This window comes from Cricetulus griseus, unplaced genomic scaffold (genome assembly GCF_003668045.3).
Source record: "Cricetulus griseus strain 17A/GY unplaced genomic scaffold, alternate assembly CriGri-PICRH-1.0 unplaced_scaffold_93, whole genome shotgun sequence".
In the NCBI taxonomy this organism is placed as follows: Eukaryota; Metazoa; Chordata; class Mammalia; order Rodentia; family Cricetidae; genus Cricetulus; species Cricetulus griseus.
In genome coordinates, this window is record NW_023277436.1 from 36,056 (window position 1) to 43,232 (window position 7,177).

The window sequence follows — 7,177 nt, forward strand, 5'->3', positions numbered from 1 at the left end:
TAGGAAAGTAAAGACAGAACAAGGTCTCAAACAAAAAACCCAAGTGTTCCCCCATTCAGTGTGTGGAAGATGGCTCCATTGCTTTCAGTTTGTTCTTGAAATTCAGAGCAAACTCTAGGCAAATGAATAATAATAGAAAGAGTAGTGTTCATGGAAATTTGAATACTTAGACGATAATGAGCTAGGAAGAATGTGTTAAGGAGCTCTATTGTTAGACAGCACATCTTCCTCCATGGGCAGCTGCATTATATAAGGGACGATTTCCTGAGGTGATAATCATGAGGAATATGGAAGTTAGAATAAGTAGAAAGTAGAAAAGGTAAGTGATTGGTTGGAGAGGTATTGCAGAGGATATTCCCAGACTAACTAAACTTCTTAAGAAGAATAGCACCTTGCCGGCTGGTAGTAGCCCACATCTTTAAACACAGCAACCAGGAGACATATTCAGGAAAACCTCTGTGAGTTTGCCTGGTCTACAAGCAAGTAAACTTCATGACAGCCTCCAATGTCATAGGGACACCCTGTCTCGACGCCCCCTCCCAATAAAAAGGATATCATCTTGCATATTATTTAAATGGGATGGGAGGAAGGAAAGAAATGGGACAATAATATAAAGTCATTAAAAACTATTATATAATAGGAGAGATTCAGAAAGATGCTAGTCAAACAATGCAACACAAGGAAAACAGGGTATCTCAAGAACATCACTAACTAAAGACACAATGAACATAGGACAAACAACCATAGCTCCATATGTTGTCGTATTGTAAATCAGGGGTGGCTTCTTCGTAATGGTTTGGAGCCAAATATCTGGAACAAATGTGTATTCTAGCATCCAAACAAGACTGTTTAACATATACTTGTAATATTTTGGTGTTTCAAAGGCAGTCTTCCCTCAGCTCAATGTATTATGGGTGACAAACTATTTCCTAAGCACTGGAAAATACTTTATATCACCAATTCTACTCTCTGACATTATGGCATAATAGGGGACTACTACCCAACACAAGAGATGCCTCTGTACATCCTGCACAAAATGGAGATTACATGTAAATGCTAAATGCAGACTGTTGAATGTCAAGAAAATACTGGAAAATCTTGGCCTCTCTGAGTTAGGTAAGCTGCTTTCCTATATTCATCGACAATGTTGAAGTTGAATATAAATGTGTTCCTGCACTCAGCTCCCTACTCCCAATGCTCACATCTGATTAAACCCACAGAGCAAGGTTCTTGAGAGACATCCCCATAGGTCAAAGAATTTAAATGAACTGCATGGGACTTCACAAGACAGGGAAACTGGCCACAGTTTTCCACCCAGACATAGCAGGGCCCACCACACTGTCTGACAAACTTCAACATTTGCTCCTCCCAATCTGTAGACAGCACCCCCTAGCCCACCATGTTGTGGTTTCCCAGATCACTGAAACTCTCAGCCCAGCTCCCTGCAGCAGAAACTGCACCACAAAATATCTGTCTCCTCTTTAAATGCAAGCCTGAAGCCTGGGGAACAAAAGAGCCCTGCAAAATTTCTGACAGGAAGGTCACATGGAGGGCCAATTGGACAGTGAGGATTGAGGGACAAGAACACCTCCCATAAAATAAGAGTGTGCTTAAAGCCACAGTATTGTTGTCCCTGGCAGTGCCTCCCACACACAAAAAAAAATCTTTCCTAGATCTGCAACAATACACATTTCAATAGCACTGGCCCCTCTCTCAGATTGCAGACCCTACTACCATTCTCTTCTCCATAGAAACTTCCCCTTGCCCTCCTGGATGTAATTTAAAAGTTTCTACTCCCCAGTAAGTGTCCGTGATGATGCATGTATATCGGGGCAAGAATCAGGCTAAAACAAACCAAATTAGAAAAAGCTGTCATTTGATGGATACTAGCCCTCCTGGATGGTCTTCCAGTTCCCCAGAGTGGATATTGGAAAGGGAGTCCCAAAAAACATTGAGTCTGATCTCTGCGAAATTGTTTAAGTATCTGTAGGAATGTTCATGAATACCTCTGGGGAATGGGTCATTATTTGTCATTTTTTTGCTTTCTGAGTTTCATCGGGTTTTGGAGGAAGATGGCGGAGGGGGATGGGGTGGAATCTCCACCAAAACATTCCAGAATCTTTGGGTAAATGGAAGCCAGTGGCTAGAAGAATGTTTCCACCATAACAGTGATGTGACTACCTAGCTTGCACAGTTGACCACAGTATGTGGGTGGGGTGATTCCATGTCCCACAGGTGGAAGAGTGGCCAGAGTATTAAAAATTAAAGACAGATTTAAGGACAAAAAGGATGAGATTTGTACTGTGGTTTTACACTGAGGTCAGTGTGGAACCAAAAATTAAAATTAATAAAATGTTAAAAACTTAGTTCCTGTCAGGACTTTGGTGGTGCATGCCTTTAATCCCAGCACTCAAGAGGCAGAGGCAGGCAGATCTTTATGAGTTCAAGGCCAGAATGATCTACAGAATGAGTTCCAGGACAGGCTCCAAAACAATACAGAGAAACTCTGTCTTGAAAAACAAACAAACAAACAAAAACAAAACAAAAACTTATGCCCCAAAAATGGAACATATAATTATAAAAGAATATTTACCTCCTAAAATCAGGAGTTCTATGGCTGGTGCCTGGTCCCCTACTCTCAAAGAATGGTAGGTAACTGTCCCAACATCCCTTCGCTAATTGCTGTTCATAAAGTTCCCCAAGCCCAGGGGACCAATGACAGACCCAGTGACCCTGTAACACTACAAACCCTATCTTTGTAAATTTAATCATCCCAACCAAGACAGAAGACATGAGAAAATTGTCTTGCTGAAGGAGGGAGGGACAGCATGGGAGTGGTTCCCAAACAATATTTGCCCAAACAAAGGAAGCAAGGTGATTTTACTTAGGAAGTCTGCACAAGTTCATAAACTATTCTCTCTCTATCTCTTTTATTATTTTTTTTTTTTGGTTTTTCAAGTCAGGGTTTCTCTATGTACCTTTAGAGCCTATCCTGGTACTCTCTGGAGACCGAGGCTGGCCGCCGCCCCCGCACCGCCGCGTGCCAGCCCGCCCCTGCCCTCCCCCCCCCCGCGGCCCCCCCGCCCCCCCCCCCCGCCCGCGGCCCGCCACCCCCCGGCCACGGGCCGCCCCCGCCGCCTCAGAGTGATCCGCCTGCCTCTGTCTCACAAGTGCTGGGATTAAAGGCATATGCCACCAATGCCCGCCTATTCTTGCTCTTCTTAGCATTCACAATTAACAATTCCACTCATGAACATGATCACAGTGTAAAAGAAAAAATATATGGGGACAATTTTTTCTCAAAATAATGCACAAACCTATATGAATTATAAAAATTATGGAAAGAAAGATCCCTGCCATGTTCATATTGCACTACAAGGTCTTAGTAGAAAACTAAATAAATGACACTGTGAAAAGTATAGTGTCAATCGTGATTTTTGATCTAAAAGACAAGTGTACCAACAGCAAAAATTCATATAGATGAAAGATAGAAAATACAAAAACAGAAAACTTGAAGGAACAGTAACCTACTAGCACTGTATACTCTGCTTGATGAAGGATTATGATGGCATCTATTAACCTCAGAACAAAGCTACTTTCACCACTGAGCAATCTGGCTAGACAGATGGCCACAGGTGCTTCCTTTTAAGACTAGAATGAGTTCATTTTACATAACCCTGGCTTGCTGTCTGTCTCAGTGTGACATCACTGCAGAGAATTTCATTTTTTTCTGTTTTCTAACTTCAAACAGGAGTTAGCTATTTGGTGTATTCCTGTGTGTGTTTGTGCACATTATCTACAGAGTGGAAAAGGAAGGCAGGAGATATCTGGGACTGCAGTTATAGCAAATGGTTAGCTAGCACATGGATTCTGGGAATGTAAAAACAAACAGAAAAACAAAAAACAGAGATTTTATTTATTTTTAATTGCTCAGCCATCCATCTGGCCCCTCTTTTCTATTTAAAATTAATATTCATGAATTCTTAATAAAAGATGATACATCATGCTGGAGAGATGGCTCAGAGGTTAAGAGATCTGACTCTTCTTCCAAAGGTCCTGAATTCAATTCCCAGCAACAACATAGTGGCTCACAACTATCCGTTATGAGATCTGTGCCCTCTTCTGGTGTGCAGATATACATGGAAGCAGAATTTATTATACATAATAAATAAAAATAAATAAATAAATAAATAAAGACTCTAAAAATAAGATGATACATCATTTTCCACATTTATCTAAGCATTGTATCCCTTACCCCAATTCCCATCCAAGTTGGTCCTTGTTGATTATCGGTTATAAGTTTGCTGACATACTTGAAAATACCTGGCTGTTTCCATTTTTGTTGATTGTGTATATAGGGAAAAGAATTGCCTACTTTATTTTGGATAAATGGCCAGGAAGCTCATTCATGCATGAGGCTAATTCTCTCAAATGGAGGACATTTCTACTTTTAAATCAGCATCACATGTTTTTTTTTTTTTACCCAGATTAGGCTGCCTTAGACAGGAAACATTATCAAAAATAGGAAACTTAGGATGAAAAATACCTTAGCAGTTAAGAGCATTGAAAAATTTTTCAGAGCTTCCAGTTTCAAATTCCAGTACATACAGAAGCTCACTCATATCTGTTGGGCCACTATGAGGGGTTCTGACACCATCTTCTGGCCTTCATGGCCATTACAAGAGTAGGGGACTCATGCCATAAAAACTATTTTTTAAGCTGTGTGGCAGTGCATTCTTTTAGTACTAGGAATCTGGACACAGTGGCAAGATGATCAATGTGCGTTTTAAAGCCTGTGGTATATAGTCTACACAGAGAGAGTAAGATAGAGAGAAAAAAAAGAGAGAGAGAGAGAGAGAGAGAGAGAGAGAGAGAGAGAGAGAAAGCTGAATATCATTAAAAAGGAACATTGGAAATTTGGGACCTTATAATACCTCTTATAGTCATTCCAAGTGTCTGCCACTGCTTAGAATAGAATCATTTTTTACAAGTATTATGACCTAAATGTGAGCACATGTCATTAATCCCAGCTTCTGGGAGAAACTGGACATTTGACACTAGGCCATCACCCCACCATTTGACCAGAACTGTCCATCTATACTTGGAGTTATTGGATGCATCAAGTCATAAAGTAGGACATGCAGTAATCTTTTATCAAATGGAAGTGGTATATAGAGATCAGGCTGATGCAAGTCCTGAAGGCACAAGCAAGTTACATGAAGTAGTTATCTAAATTCCCATGGTTCCTTCTCTTGTTCCAATGCCTTTTGCTGCCAAGTAAGAACCTATATTCCTATATTGTCTTCCCTATGACTGGTTGATTGAGGAAGAGAGATTAGGTTCAGGTTACTGATGACTCTGTATATCATGCAGGTGCCAACAAGACCTGGACAGCTGCAGCACTTCAACTCCATTCTGTGACAAAATGCTGGTGAAGGAAACTCTTAACAGCAGCTAGGAATACCAAAATAAATGCCGGAAGTGTTGGCGCATTCCTTTAATCCCAGCACTAGTAATGCAGAGGCAGACAGATCTCTGTGAGGCTAAGAGCAATGTTTCTTTGCTATAGCTAAAAATCCCAGTTAGTGGAAAGGAAAATTGAATCCCAAGGCTGGGGATGCAGTGATTCATTCAGAACAAATTAATAAATCCATTTTTCTTATGAGCAAAGCATTCCTGGGGGCCCAATGGGAACAAAATAAGCAGAAACCACGGGGTGAATCCTGAGGTGGGGTCTCTTAAGGCCCATGGGTGGGTGGAGCCTCCAATTGCAGGCTTTTTAAGGTCAGAGTCAGAACTGAGGTGAATCCAGGGGAGGGACGGCACTTGGCACCCTGCGGGTGGAGTATGGAATAGTGCTACCAAAAACATCTTGGACACACACCACCTTCTCCTTCCTGATATGACAGAACCTTCAGCCAACCTGCCTTCTCCTCCTCAAGGAACAGATGACTCAGGTCTACAGGATGGCAGCTGACAGAATACTTCTCCACCCCTACCTCCTGATGAATGTGAACCCACTGAGTCCTGAGTCGCCCCTCCCCACATTGTCTTTTGTCAGCAGGAAGAACCCAGATTTTAACTGATGACCCTATACCCAGGGAGGCTGGGTTGTTCAGGATGAAGCCCTGACATCCTTCTGTATCTATGTGAAGACATTGGAATGATTTATAATCCAGTTCCAAACCCCACTCTCAAAGTGCCAAGGATGCCCCCACACCTGGAGTCACTTCAGTCCAGCCACTACCCCTAAATTCCTGCTATTGCCAGCTCCACCCATGGGTGTGTGGCAACAACCCCCGCCTCAGGATTCACCTCATGCTTTCTGCTTTCTTATTGCCCTGGGCAACACAATAATTCATTGCTCAGATTAAATCACTTGGCTGTGTCTCTTCTGCTAAACTTGTCCTGTTGCTCAGGCCTAACAAGCCAATCAGAGCCTCTAGCAGACCCACAAGTCAGATGGTAAGGAGCTATCAGAGTCTCCCGCACTGTGCCTTTGGTTCTGTGTACCTGACCAGAAGGTGCAGAAGCATGGGGTTGGTTTCCTCTCAGTCAGGTAGCAGATCATGTCAGAATGGCAGAGATTGCATCTTACTGAGCAATAAGGCTGTGGCAGCTCTTTAATATTATCTGTGTATGTTGTTCTCCAATTAAACACCCACTTATCTTTTATTTGTATTTCAAGAACTCATTAACACCCTGACTTCACACAAAATAATTTTTTATTGAAACTTAAGACAAGTATGAAGTCTCTACCAGATAATTTATATGAATTTGGCTTCCTCTTCCATGTGTTCTTCCCTATTAACTTATATCAACATGATACAAAAATAATTTAAAATATGAACATCGTTAGAGATATGGACAAGCAAATTTATGACAAGTTCATTGTATGGATTTTCTAGAGTTCCTCCTACAGGAATACTCAAGGGTCTAACTTCTTTGGAACAAGCATGAACATTCACAAACAGAAACACTGACATCAATAATTAAAATTGAATGAAAACTCTAACCAAACAGATTTTCACATGTGACTGTTTTCTCTTCTAAGCAGTCATTCCTGTAACCCAGGTCTTGAGGCATTTAAAGTCTTAACAGATTTCATGCGTCATGAATTGTTTCACCAACTGAAAGCAGGCACGTAGCATTGAATTTAGAGCAAACAACTGATCAG